Genomic DNA, 15,367 nt, shown 5'->3' on the forward strand with positions numbered 1-15,367 from the left:
ACAAGGCGTTTCCACCCACAGAACTGTTGCTCACTCAGTTTTTTTTGTTTTTCGCACCATTCTATGTAAACTCTAGAGAGTGTTGTGTGTGAAATTCCCTGGAGATCAGCAGTTTCTGAAATACTCAAAGCAGCCCTTCTGATGTCAACATCCATGCCACGATCAAAGTCACAGAGATCACACTTTTTCTTCATTTTGATGTTTGATGAGCATTACCTGAAACTCTTGACCTGTATCTGCATGATTTTTATGCATTGCACTGCTGCCACATGATTATATATATAGAGTCTTATGAATTTCTTTTTTTCATTGTAACTTTGAAGACATTAATAAGGTCACACTTTTAATTCTGATGCCTAAGGGCCAGTGCCACCCTAGCATGACCACCCCTCTGGCCACCCCAGTAAGACATTGTCATTATTATTATTATTATTATTATTATTATTATTATTATTATTATTCAGTGTGGTTACCAATGTCATATAATGTGGAACTGAATGACTTCCCGCTGTGATAGGCCAGTTTCAATTATTATGGAATGCCCACTAAAATCTACTATCTGACATCTTTAACCTTTCCCTAAGCCTGTCAGGCAACACCTTATGCTTAAAGAGCACCACCATCATTCCAATCCCCAAGAAACCTTCTGTCTCCTGCTAGAATGATTACTGCCCCATTGTGCTGACCTCTGCTATTGTGAAATGCTTCAGCCAACTAGGTAAATCCCATATCTGCTTATTTCTACCTGCAACCATGGACTCTTTCCAAACAGATCCACAGATGACACCATTGCCCTGATGATGTACACTGTTCTCACACATCTGGAGAAAAGGACACATATGTGAGAATGTTGTTCATTGATTACAGCTTGGCATTTAAGACAATCGAACCAGCCAAAGTAATTACAACACCCCCACCCCCATGAGGGATGTGTCTTAAGGACACCTCACCAACTTCTATTGCTGTACCATACAGATGATCCTGACTGGTTGTGTCACCGTAAGGTATGGCAGCAAGGACAGGTTAACATATGGGCTAGGCACGGCTTAAGCCCTGGGCACCAAGCATGTTAGTGTCCCATTGGGTAGGTGGGGAGGGTGGGAAAGTGAGAAATGTTTATTCTGTGTATATCTTTAAATAGATGAGCAACAATGAGCTAATCTACGCCTTTCACTAACAGCGAGGAAGAGCGGTAAATATAACATGAAATATTATCAAAGCAACTTTAATAATAGCAAGCACAAGCAAAGAGAAATTGAGCCAGTTGGCTAATTCCAGGGCTCCAATGTACAATGTGCCTTTAACTTCACAGCTCTGCTCCTTAGTTTAGGTCTGTCTCTTATCCAATTGGCCAGGTCATGTCAACCTGGTAATGAAGAGTGACAACAGAAACAAAGCACACTGACAGGGGACCTTGGAGTCATCTTAGCCCCAGGATCCTATCTGGTCTTAATCCAGGCCTGGTGGTGAAACAACAGATTTCATCACAGGCAATAATCTTCCATCTTTATCAGTGACATTTATCAGTCATAGTAGCTGTGGAAGGCTTACAAAATCACATCAGATGTCTGCCTTCTGGCAAATGTTAACAGAACATCCGGTCACAGACAACCAGGCTAACGAACAGTTGTTACATGCACCCTGTCAGGGCTACTCAATAGCCTCAAATCCATTCTCACCACCACGCTGACACCCAGTCACTTTACATGTCCATTGCACATTTGTTGTGACTTAGTCACTTTACTGTCACATCATCACTTTAGTACAGTGCTGTTACTTGGTCCTTTCTTTCACTGTGACAGTAACCAAAAATCCTCATACTTTGTTACTCCACACCTCCTGCCTTCTTGTGTGCACTTATATTGTACTTTATTTTACTTTATACATATTGTTTATATATTTTTAGTGTCTTTAGTGGAATTCTTTTGGGGTCTTTATAAGCTAGTTTAATGTCAGTTAAATCTGTTCACACGACAACCACAGCCAGGACATTTCATAAAGCTGGGCTTCATGGAAGAGTGGTAAGAAGAAAGCAATCAATGAAAAAAGTCATAAAAAACCCTGTTTGCAGACTCGGTAAACAGTTCTCTGATCTGATGAAGCCTGAAACTGAACTTTTTGGCCTTGGCACACAGAGCTACATTTGGCAGGAACCCAACACTTCTCATCACCCTAGGAACACCAGCTGCACACTGAGGCACGGTGGTGGTAGTATCACATTGTGGGGATGCTTTTCATCAGCAGAAACTGCGAAACTATTCAAACGAATAAAAAAGTGCTAAAGTTATGTACATAACTCAAGTCATAACACAACAAAATGTAGGAAAGTTCAAGGGGGTGAATACTTATGCAAGGCAATGTATATTATGAGTCAATTTATTTAATTCTCACATTTCTCACTACATGATATATTGAGTGTGATAAAAGCAAACACAAAATATGGACAATTATTTCAATATACTATTACTTTTGGTAATATTTTTATTTGTGAAGGAAAATGGGTATTCAGCAATAATTTCAGTAATTTCATGTTGTCCATGTTGTCCAAGTCACTCAGTGTAATGTAATATATGCTGCTAGTCTTGTTGTTAAACAACAGCAAGAAAATATTCATGATTCACTGTATGTGAAAACTGTGTATACATCCATCCATTTTTCATACTGCTTATACTGGATCTTATCCCAGGAATATCAGGGGACGCCCTCACCCTGGACAAGACACAACTGCACACACACATGTTGGAAATACCAATCAGCCTACAAGGCATGTCTTTGGACTGGGGGAGGAAACTGGGGTACCCAGAGGAGACTCCCGAGGCAGAGAGCATGCAGACTCTGTGCACACAGAGTGGAGGTGGGAATCAAACCCCCAAAAGTGCTAACCACTAAGCCACCATGGCCTCCAGAATGTACCGACAGAGGTACAGCTCAGTGTCCCTGCGGAAAGAGGATTAACACCAGGAAAAACACAGCTTCATTAAATGTAACCCACAGGCAGGGGGCGGCAAAAGCCTAACTTAAACATTCACAAAAAGCTGCCTGCGTTATCATACCCTTCAGTTCAATAAAGCGAAGAAACTGCAATATCTGCACTTCCACAAATTTGCTGACAAATCATATCTGCTTTCCACTCTCCGATTCAGACAGATACTCTCCCCGGAAGAGATTCCCGAGGCGGCCATATTGTGGGATGTATTGGCCCAATCCCAAATTCCTCCGTACGGGACATAAAGTGCGCTACAGTGCTTCTAGAAGCCGTTATTTCACAGGCGACGTAGCGCACTTCTGCAGGGAGCAGGGAGCCGTTTGGCCTACAGCCATTGGTGCAAGTTGAATCAAGCGGGCAGAGAAGGAAAAGGAAAAGGAGGCGTCCGGCTGTGGGAAGCGCTCCCAATTCCTCAGGCTGCCTTTTTGTCATGCTAGCATAGCCATGCAATCTCTACCGGTTCCGGTTTAACGTCTGTTTTTTTTTTTTCCCTCCTTCTTTACCACTGTTTGGTCTCCATTTCTCTTCTCCTGTTAGTGACGCGACCGGATTTCTATAACGGATTTCATCAGCAGTAACAATAACAGGCAGTTTGGGTCGTTTCGCAGGGGTTGTGTGAAGCATGGAAAAAACAGCGCGGCTGACTGGGATTTTAATTGTGTAGCAAACAGTTGCACTTTTCTGTGTCTGCCGAGTGCGTGAGAGTCAGAAGACGTATGAAAATAAAAGAAGACAGGTTTGTGTGAAGGTAAGGAAACTGGAAATGGGCTGCCAAAGTCTATCCAGTGGTCGGTTTGTTTGTTTGTTTGTTTTGAATACTGTTGTTTGAGTTCATTTGTCATTTCCCACCGAACTAGTTGTTGTTTTCTTTCCCTGTGCGTCCAAATGACTTGGGGGGAGAAAATGGTTGGAGCAAGCGCGTGCGTTTCTGGCGGAGAGTGATCTGTGTAATGAAACGTGGCTCTCTCTCTCTCTCTCTCTCTCTCTCTCTGTGTGTCTCTCTCTGTGAGTCTCTCTCTGTGAAAGTTCATGACTGAGTTCTTAATTTCCGTGCAAACATTAGGCCTAGTGAAGCAGAGGCCTTGTGATAACACTGCACTGTTATTGTTTTATTGTTCCTCTCAGCTCGAAAAGTCAAGTCATTTCAGGCCTGAGTTCATTTTGCTCAAGATTCCCCCAGGTCCAGTGTGTAACACATTCACACCCCACAGGACTCATCTCACTCGCTTTGGTGTGGACTAATGAGTGGTCAGATTTGTAGTAGTTATGCTGATCACTGCCAGACTTCATACATTGTACACACACACCACTTTGCATGCTCTCCTTATGGCATTTTCAGTCATTCTACACACACACACACACACACACTACCTTGCATGCTTTCAGTAACATTTTGTCTGCCTTTTATCCAGTAAGACTAATGTTTTGGATTTCCAGTGCTCCAGCTGTACTGCAGGTTACTGTGTGTCTGATGGTGGGCAAGCACTGGATTGGATAACTATCCTCCAAGTCTCTCAATGGAGCAAAACTCTGCCAGTTCCAGTGCGGCTGCACTTTCCATTCGATCTCGGAGGCATGAGGCCACTTATTTGGAAAAGAGGAAAAAAAAAAAAGACATGTGGTGCTCCAGTTAAGCAAGATCTTTTGTAAACAGATGTGAAAGTGCAACTTCAAGTCAGATGAGTTACAAGCAACGGACAGGTGAAGAACAAACACAAAGAGCTTCCAAAGGCTCGGCTTTCAGCCACCTTGCTTTCCGTGTTCTTCTCAGGCTTCCTAGTGCAGTTCTTATGCTTGAACCTTAATGTCCTTGAACCTTGTTGTGTTGCTAATAGTGCATGGGGTCTGTCTCAAACTTTAACGTTACAAGTGCTGGAGTTGTTAAGGAGTAGAGGCACAACGGTGGCTGAATTCCTAACGGTTGCCTCAGCAGTTTATCATCTCAGACAAAAATCTTTCCGGGAACACAACGACACAAAGCTTTAAATTTGTCTTTTATTTTTTAGTATGAATCAGCTTAGGCTTTAATCAACATGAATGCCATGAACTTGAAGCTGTACACATTGTTTCTTTGTCAAGTGATTATTTCAGACAACTACAAACCGTTCCTTTACAATTGCACTGTAAAAAGCACTGTAAGCTCTAAAGAGAAAAATCTTAAGACTTTTGACTATACAGACACAAACTGTTTCGGTCTAAGCATTGTGTGAGACACATTTCCCTAACAGTGTACTCCATGCATAAAAAGTTGGAGGAGGTTTCTTGGCGGCAAAGTTAGTGTGATAAGAGGCAGAACGCGTTTACCCTTATTCCTCACGCACATCTGTTTACTATAGAAAGGTTATGCAACGTAATGCCCAACCTTTCCCTCCTTCCTTTTAATTTTTACTTCAACTTTCTCTCATCTTCCATCTCATGTTCCTCCTTCTCCCCCTCACCCCATCGCTCTAGCTTTTGACAGGCACAGCAGGTGGCTTTTGTGGTATGAATGGACTCGGAAGGAAGTCCCCCCCACCCGTTTCTTGGCTCTGATTGGCAGTAGCGGCAGGATGCCATGGCGATTCTGCAGCGCTGTGAGAATGGCAGCTTAATTTACAGAGTTACACGCGAAGCCTTGCATTCACGGCCTGTCTTTCTATTTACAAACACTGCATTCTCATAGCAGCTTCTCCATCGAAGCTGATAGTCTGATTCAATGCAAATGTTATTTATAAAGGGAGGACTACTGTAAAAGGAAGGATTCAGTTTGCAGTGCAGCTTTTTTTCCTCCACAGTTTTCAGATGCCGAGTACAGCTGTAAGACCAGAGTGACATACAATATAAATTGGCAGAAAACTGCTTCTGTAAATTCACTTGCAAAGCTTCTTGGATTAAAAACTGTCCATGGAGCACATGTGGCTGGCAGCAGAATGAAAGGGATTAAGCTTGTGGCTTAGTTTATTACATAATAGCATGATGTTGGTGGCCTGTGTTGCGTTGGCTAGCTGCAGAGTCGAATATCTGATCTAATACAGTTGGTTCTGGCTTCATTTTTTCATGGAGTAAAAGCAGCATATGCAACTGCACACTATTCCTGCATTCGATTTACCTCAGAATTAGGAGCTCAACATTCTGCCATTTTCAACCACCGTGCGTTCAAGCTACAAAGTGGGAAAAACCCATGGACTCCTTCATGTTCGTCTTTTGTTAGCTACCTGTGATGTATATTTTCCTCCGCAGAGCAGCGAACTGTATAGTCAGCGTAACATATTTAACAAGGAAATATGTCTATGTTGATTGATCCAAAGTAAATACTCGTATACAGCATGACTGATTACATCACTTGCTGAACTCTGGGATAAGGAGACCATCCCAAGTAGGAATTAAGGAGCGATATGAGCTACAAGTTAGGACCTTTAGTCAAATGCAGCGTATAACTAATAATTTTTGCACCAGTCCTAGCTAGTATTGGCTATGTCACTAGTCTAGGTTCCTATCTAGATTAGTTTTTATTTTTAATCCATAAAGAATAGTTTAACTCGTGCGATGAGGAGGTTGATTGCTATAGTTGTTAACTGTAGCTTTGGAGTCAGAAAATCAGAATAGAGGATATTTTTGTGCAATTTAACTGTACACAGCCACAATTCAAGTAGTATGTCACATCATGTACTGGGGGAATGCCTGAAAAACAGCCAAGCTTTTATTATACATAAATCTCCTTATATTCACTCATTAGTAAGAATATTTTTTTTGCTTCCAAATTTTGACCTGATCGGTAAGGAGGTTCAAAATGCTTGCCGTCACTTAGCTCTTTTCTGAGAAGTTGAACTTTTTTCAACTTTGGCAGTGCTCCGCTGTGAAGAAAAAAACATGCAGGCGGAAGTGCTTTTTAAAGCACTGCATCCCATAGGATTACATCTGAAACGTGCCCTGCAGTTGAGAAAAACAAGGCCAAGTGTGAATGCAACCTAAATCGTTATCTGATTCCAAGTTCTTGTCTATGCTTGTGCACACGCTCTTGCTGGGTGAACTGAATGAGACGTTGCCCGTGGCTTCTGAACCTTAATCTTTCTTGGTTTGTGTCATATTTCTGGCACAGGGAAAGGTCTTTCTTGTGGTATCCGTTGTGTATGTGTGTACACTCGCATACACAGTATGCTTTAAGCGCTGTCTCAGCTGTGCACTGTAATAGAGATCCCAACTGGGCTCTGTTCATTCCTGCAGTGTTAAGCAGCGTTACTCAGTTTGCACTGGTATTTCTAACAAAACTTCTTTGTCTATTGAACAGATCATCACCACTGAACAGAAAATCATGCAGATGTCTGACTTGATTCTTTCTCATTTTGCTAGCCAAGAAGGCTACATTATAAGAGGACAGGTTAAGTCATTACTGTGTAACATGGTTTATGACGTTCCCTGAATGGGAGTGTCGGTATTTACTGGCATCACTGATAAGACACGTCTGGTTTGAATGGTTTCTCGTGGCTTATATGTGCATTCTTTTGTAGCTCTGGTGCAAGTGCCTGTTGTCTCCATTGCTGCGTGCTTTTGAACTCCGAATACAGTTGCGTGAGGTTTATTAATAACATCGTTGTATAAGGCAGTTCAGTCACTAATGATTCTCAAATTCAAATTCAAATTTTATTTGTCACATGCATAACCATATATATGACTTGCAGTGAAATGCTTTTTTTTTTTTTTTTTTTACAACTGTTCCAACATAGAAAAGAAAATATAGAAAATTGTTAATATAAAGAAAAATATATACATAGAAATATATATATATATATATATATATATATATATATATATATATATATATATATATATATATATATATATATATATATATATATAAAGAAAAGTATGTAAAGCAAAATATTAAATATAAGAAAAATATATACGTAAAAGAATATATGAAGCAATTCTAAAAAAATGTATACGAATATATATATATATATATATGGATGATGGCAGCAGTCTGACAGTACCAATATAAAGTGCAGATATGTGCAGTTTTGTGCAATGTAATGTGCAATAAATGCAATACTAAATACTAACTTGCTATACTAAAATAAATTAGTAGCATTATGTACATAGATGTAGATTGGGGTTGGGTGTTTGTAGGAGATGTATGGATGGAGTAGATTCTACTGTTATGTGTAACTCCTTTATGTTGTACTTAAGGAAACAAATCCATATATATTTTGGTGGAAGCTAGCTAACTGGCTAACGCTGGTGCTTTGTCACATGTAGGCTGTCAACCAATTTAGGAAAGGTCATGCTGTCTGTGCATGGTGCTGCATCATACAACAACTACAGCCTACATGAGCTGAGCTAAACGATAGTAAAACAGCTATACACTATTTGGATTTTTGCTGCAAAGGAGATAAGATAGTACTAATAAATGCTCCTACATAATAGTTTATTCTATTTCTAAAAAGGGACACAATCAGTTGTAGGGTTCTATGTTGATCCTTCAAGATTGTCTCCAAAGAGCTTTTTATGGATAACGGCACATTGGAATGTTCTCAGTGTAACAGAACAGCTAATTTAGCTACATACAGTCCTCTCTGAAAGTATTTGAATTCTTATGTTTTTGCTATACAATGAAGACATTTGGGTTTGAGAACAAAAGAAGAATTTGAGGCAATGGATCAGAATTTCAGCTTTCATTTCCTGCTTTATACATCTAGATGTGTTAAACACCTTAGAACATGGTGCCTTTGATGGCAGACCGCCCAATCTTTAGGTGAGCAGAAGTATTGGAACAGATAGTCTTAAAGTAAAAAACACTTAATAGTTGATTGCATATACCTTGCTTGCAATAAACCAGTGATCAAGCCAGTGATGCTTACATCACCAAACTTACATCACCAAACTGTCACATTCTTCTGTTGTGATTCTTTTCCAGGCTTGTTCCACAGCTTCTTTCAGTTGTTGTTTGTTTTGGGGGTTTCTCCCTTCAGTCTTCTCCTCAGGAGGTGAAATGCTCAATTGGGTTAAGGTCTGGTGACTGACTTGGCCAGTCTAAAACCTTCCACTTTTTCCCCTGATAAAGTCCTTTGTTGTGTTGGCAGTGTGTTTTGGGTCAATGTCTGTTCTAGAAGCAACCATGCAAGTCCAAGCCATGACACTACCTCCACCTTGACTGATGAGCTTGTATGTTTTGGATCATGAGCAGATCCTTCTTCTCCACACTTTGGTTTTTCCATCACTTTGGTAGAGGTTAAACTTTGTTCGACAACTTCTGTGACTCTTCTCTGTGTTTCTTTGTGAATTCCGATCTGGCTGTCCGATTCTTACTGCTGATGAGTTGTTTGCATCTTGTGTTATGGTGTTCTGCTCTTGAGGTCTTCTTTAAATGGTGGATTCTGATACCTTCATCCCTTGCTGTTCCAAGACCTTTAGAGGGGCCTGTAGGTTAGCTATCCAGTGTTGCTTTCAGTCATCCAGTGATTGACTTAATTGTCTTGTGTAATACTGTGTTTATGGTAATGAGTGACAAAGAGGCAGATAACTGTTCATTTCCTGTTTACATGCGTGACATGGAGCTTTGATTTCTGCGACGGTGGCAAACAACAAACCCACAGCACGCCCACAAGAGACAAACTTATATATAAAGATAAGTTACTTGTTGCTTTGCAAGTGTGAACCTAAGACATGTAGAGAAGCGTGGGTAGTTTTTTTTTTTTTTTTTTTTCCTCCCTCATTTCTTTTGAAAATGAAAATATGTGGTGACTCTGTCAGCGGACTGTGTATAATGTAATATATAGCCTTTCTCGGAATTGACTAAAAAGTCAAATATGCCAGCTCAGATACATCAAACTTCATCACACTCCAAATTTAGGCATGAAAGAAGTTCACTGAGTAGTGACAGGCAGGAGTCAGCAGCCAATCGAGGGAGTGTGAGAGAGTAAATCGAGTCAGTGTTTTCTATAAGTGGAAAAGTCATTCAGGCACGATGGAGTTTATATCTGATTTGGTGGGAATCGAGTGGATGAAGGACGATAGTCAGTTGATTGATCTCCTTTATAAAATTTTTTATCTTTACCCAACTGAAGTTGTTTAGCAAGAAAAGTTTTGATAGCTGGCTTTTGACTAACGGGAGGTGTCTATGCATGTCTCTGTGTTTTGGATACATCAGGTGAGAGTGAGTCATCTGGCACATTTGCTCGACCTCTGTGGTTTAATGTGGGTGGCTGCTTGGGCGAAAGTCTTCACATGGTGAAATTGTAATCTTTTGTACTGTTTCCATATTTTCTAATAGTTGTGAACCACAGGCTTTTTCTTCAAATGTATCCCAAATAAAATTATAGCATTTTAAAATCTGGTTACCCGATATCTGGTACTTTGTGAAGATGTTTTTGAATAAAACAAGTTACAGACCAAAAAGTACCTTTTTTTTGTCACCCTGAGTCATTCATAAATCGTGCAATCTCGAAATGTGCATGCACAAGTTTGCAACGTGAAATGAGCGTTTTCAGAAACATGCTTTCTTTTTCCCCGCACCCTGAAAACACGTTTTAAAATGCCTCCACCTAGAAGGTGGCATCAAAAAGCTTTGTTTTCAGTGAGCCAAAATGGCATTTTCATTTGGATGAGAGTCCAAAACACAGAGGGGGAAAAAAAAGCATTTTTCTAAAATAAATATAAAAAAGTCCTGCAAACGCCCTTGTTCGATATAGTTTTTAAAAATGTATTTTATTGTGTCAAGACATCTCTATCCATGTTTTAATTATTTATTTGACAGCCTTGTGTATGATTTTTATATATATATATATATATATATATATATATATATATACGTAAGCACCCACAGCTATGATTTAGCCACAGCATTTACAGTTTTTCACCCCTTTCTACGTCGATGCAGGAGCCACTTGAGGACTACACTTTTCTGCTTTTTCAGGCAAAGTGGTCAGATCAGACAAATAAAATTTATCTGGCAGAAAAGACAGTTCACTGTAGGGGAAAAGACATGGGATGTGAACAATGAGCATTTGCTTCAGGGATTTGCGTGGTGTAGCTTTGAGCCAACTTTATCTCTGTGAACTTTGACCTTTAAATTCGGAAGCCTTGGTTTTGTGAGCCAATAGATGCCAAGTAATCAGTTTTTTTTTTTTTTTTTTTAAATGCTCTTGCTAGTATTTTCTTGTTGGCTGTGTTGGCACCTCTGATGTACGTTAAGCTTGTTATATCTTACTTTCAAAAGTTATTTTGATTGATAGATTTGCTAATATCACCTAATAATTGTATAAGTTAGTATTATAATAGAAATGCTATAATAGTTAGATTGTCATGTGTCATATGGTCATGTCAGTATATTTTTATCCCACTACATGGACCTTTTCTGTAGCACCAATTTAATAATCACTTCCTGCCACACCTTAAGTGCGATCGGGAGTAGTTACCTACGTTGAGCTGAGTCACATCGAAAGGCTTTTTTGCAACCAGTACAACTGGACGTGTCGCAAGAACCGTTCATAGTGTTGCCAAGTAGCTTATTGTAATTGGAAAAAAAAAGTAAGCTATTCACTTTTCAAGACCATTTTTATTTTTGAAGTTTAATATTTCCCTGTGTTCCTTTTCACCAGGCTGGCAGAGTTTATTATCTGTGATTATCTGTCAGAGTTATTGCTCTGCCGCTGCCCACTGTGACTCAGTATAAAGAGCTCAGTAATGAGTAACTAATATCCGCTCACGCTGATTTCAGGAAGAGTAGTGTGCGGATGAGGCGCCTATAGATTTCCTCAATTGCCTCATTCTGTTTTATTTGATGATGTATCACAATTGTCAATATTACTTACTATTGGATGTTCCTGTATGTTTACTGAGGTTTTTGACTCTAAACTAGCTTACTGATGTTCCTTTAATTATCTACTGAAAAATAAATGAAAAGTTTTGGAGGCCATTTTGCTCATTCTAGTTGCTGGTGATATTGTGTTGGGTGTACACTGTGGTAATAAACTGTCAACTGTAGTGAATTATTAGTTTATAGAGCAGACTAGCTTTTAGAGGAGCTACTGACATTAAACAATTCTCTAGACAAATTGAAAAGTTTATTAAGACATGCATTTAATGCTACAGCACGTATGATTTTTATTTTAAAAAATCACACGATGTTTCTGCTCTGCTGTGAGTCAACCTGACAATCCTGTAATAGTAACTCACGGTAGCGCACAGTCATATGCCAGCTCAGAATCACGTCATACGCCAGCTCAGATACGTCCTGCATCACCTTAAAGTAGTACAGCCAAGGACCCGACACTACATTCCTAGTATGACCTAACATAGCGACTCAGGGATGATGACAGCAAAGCTTTTCTTGTTTACTTGCCAGGTAGATCTCAGTAATCAACCAAGGACACACAGAGTCCTGTGGACAGCTTGTACCATTTGGTCCTCTGGCAGCAGACTGCTTGCGGTTCCCCACACCAAACTACCCCCATCTTTCTGCCTCTTTCCCATCTCAGCTGAGAACCTTTCTCGTCCCAAAGGATTACTTGTCTCTTTCTACTCCTTAAAATGTCTTGTTGATCGATGCTACTTCGTGTTACATACTTTGCAAAGAGAGAGAGAAAGGAGCTAAATAAATGGAACAAATAAATAAATAATTAAACTTACTCACTCCACAGATCTGCATTAGCAGCACATTGACTGATCATAACAGACAGCGTTCATTTCAACAAGGCCTTGTGTTTTAGTTAGCATGCTAGAGTTAGCCAGCTAATCAGGTTTGCGCTGTTGTGTTCTCGCAGAGTGAGGGCAATCACAATATCACTCACTCTGCGAGGATCACAATAAAGCACAAAACAGTTTGTTAGTGTGCTAATCAGGTGACATTGCTGTGCTTGCTAAAAGATAAGCTCTTGTTAAAGGAGAGAGGGTTTTCTCTTTCACTTGGTGCTCAGTAATTATTATAAAGTTGTTGTTCTTGTAATATTAACAACACTTCTGTAATACTCAATAGACGTCGATAACAGCACCATATATAACAATGTCTTCTGGTTTGAGCCATTTCTCAAACAAAATAATACCCTATTATATATCTGTACACCTATAGCCTTATTCGGATTGGATTAGTTTATTAGCGGGACATCAATTTTTTACACTTCTCCTCAGTGATGAAGCTCTTATTTCTGTACAGCAATAAAATAACCACAGGTTTCTATCAGGTTAGATTCTCTCTACAAACCCAGATGTTTGACTCACATGGACATATGATCACGCTCTGTTCACATCATGGCGGTCAGAGACAACTTTGGAGTAGAGTAAAGTCTCTTACTTCACTTTGGGGCAAACCAAGGTTCCAACAACAATTTAAAAATACAATTAAACAATAATCACAAAGTATACAAGAAGCATCCATTTTTCCATCCATTTTGCGACCCCATCATGGTCTCTCACATTTGCACCTGCAGTCTGGACGGGACTAAGATTATCAGAAGACCGCCGAGTTTGGATAAAAAAACAGTAGGTAATTCAGCTTGTAATAATCTTAGTCCCGTCCAGACTGCAGGTGCAAATATGTAAAATTGGAAGTTGCCCTACGACCCTACCCCATCCGGGGAGGGTTTATGTCTGTACTGTTTAGGTATTCTATTTAGTGTAACAGATGTGTGTGGTTTTTTTTTTTTTTTTTTTTTGTCCCTTCCACATGCTTCTGCCAGAGAAAAAACTTTCAATCCACACCAGTGCATACCAAAATGTGGCTTCACACACTTGCACTTTCTATTTGCTATGAACTTTAAACCTTTATCTTAATTCAGAAATCCTTATCTACTTAAACCATTTGTGTTTATGGAGCGATTAACTTATTACACCAACATGAGAAACCAGAATAAGCAAATATAAAATGTTTGTTCATCGTGGCTCTGTCTCGTTTTATACATTTAAGCAGCTAATTACAACCGAGTTGTAATTACAGTTGGCCGAACCTCGACCTCGTTCTGTTAAGATCATCGTATGTTAGAGAGCGAGAGAGAGAGCATAGAGGACAAGTGTAGAAGTAACATAAACTAATGAGGAAGAGGATCCAGATGAAGCTGGTAGAAGCTTCTCATTTCCTGTTACTACTTAAATGTTACTTAGCCAATGAATTTTAAAGAATCTGATTAAATGCTGTATTAATAGTCCACATGTGCAAGCTCACAGTACAGATACAGTCTGTTAGAGGAGCTCCAAATATACACTGTTTTTTTTTTCTGCACACTTTAATGTAGTCACACATTTTCAAAACATACAATGTAACCAGTACCTCAGTTTAATTCAAATTGATTTCTTGCGAATTACATGTGGCAACTCTTTGAGGACTGCTTCAGACTATTTGTAACGGACCTGAGCTGGAACTACTTAGCCTGTAGCTTACTCTACTCTTTATTGGGAGCGCAAAATATCAAAAATATTTGCTGATAAGTTAGAGGTTTTGCTCGATCAGTTCTATCTGTAGTGATTGCCACCATGATAGATGACTTAAATGTGTGTCAGAAAACAGGTTCTGTACAAACTGTAAAAGCCTGTGTTGTCTGATTGAGCAGAGCACCAGATCATCTTTCTCTGATGCATCTTAGCTTTTCTTGTTCATACTTGCCATAGCGATAAAGTTCTGCTAGTCTTCCACACATGGAATGAGCCGGGGCTTAAATTAAGAAAATAAAACAATGTGTTGTTTATCAGGGCTGTTTTGCTTACAAGAATTCAATTCCCTGCTGCCCTTCAGTCTCCTCTTCAGGAGATGAAATGCATGATCAGTTGGTTTAAGGTCCGGTGATTGACTTGGCCAGGCGAAAAACCCCTGCTTTAAAACCTTTTTCCTCTGATGAAGTCCTTTGTTGTGTTGGCAGTGTGTTTTGGGTGATTGTCTTGCTGCATGATGAAGTTCCTCCCAATTAGATTGGATGCATTGCCCTGTAAATTGGCAGACAGACTGTTTCTGTAGACTTCTGAATTCATTCTGCTGATACCATCATGAGTTCCATCTTCAATGAAGATTAGAGAGGCAGTTCCAGAAGCAGCCATGCAAGCCCAAGCCATGACACTACCTCCGCCGTGCTTGGCTGAGCTTGTATGTTTTTGATCATGAGCAGAGACTTGTGGTATGGCCTCTATATTTCTGCTCTCTTCTTCAAACAGTGGATTGTGATACCTTCACCCCTGCCCTGTGGAGGCTGTTGGTGATGTCACCGACTGTTATTTTTGGGTTTTTCTTCACAACTCTCACAATGTTTGTGATCAACTGCTGGTGTTTTCCTTGGCCTACCTGTTCCTTGTCTGGTTTTTAGTACACCAGTGGTTTTTTTCTTTTTCAGGATATTCCAATTTGTTGTACTGGCGATACCTAATGCGTGTGCAATAGCTCTGAGCTATTTTCCCTCTTTTCTCAGCTTCAAAATGGCTTGC

The 15,367-nt window shown here is 39.8% G+C and overlaps 1 protein-coding gene across 1 annotated transcript in view; it reads left to right on the plus strand.

The window, feature by feature from the left end:
- The first annotated feature begins 3,357 nt into the window (after positions 1-3,357).
- The window catches only part of yes1 (YES proto-oncogene 1, Src family tyrosine kinase), a 38,411-nt gene continuing 26,401 nt past the window's right edge, over positions 3,358-15,367 (plus strand). The window contains exon 1 of the mRNA XM_026936345.3: positions 3,358-3,734. The gene's annotated coding sequence lies outside the window, so the exon portion shown is untranslated. The remainder of the gene's footprint in view (positions 3,735-15,367) is intronic.

This window comes from Pangasianodon hypophthalmus, chromosome 4 (genome assembly GCF_027358585.1).
Source record: "Pangasianodon hypophthalmus isolate fPanHyp1 chromosome 4, fPanHyp1.pri, whole genome shotgun sequence".
Lineage (NCBI taxonomy): Eukaryota > Metazoa > Chordata > Actinopteri > Siluriformes > Pangasiidae > Pangasianodon > Pangasianodon hypophthalmus.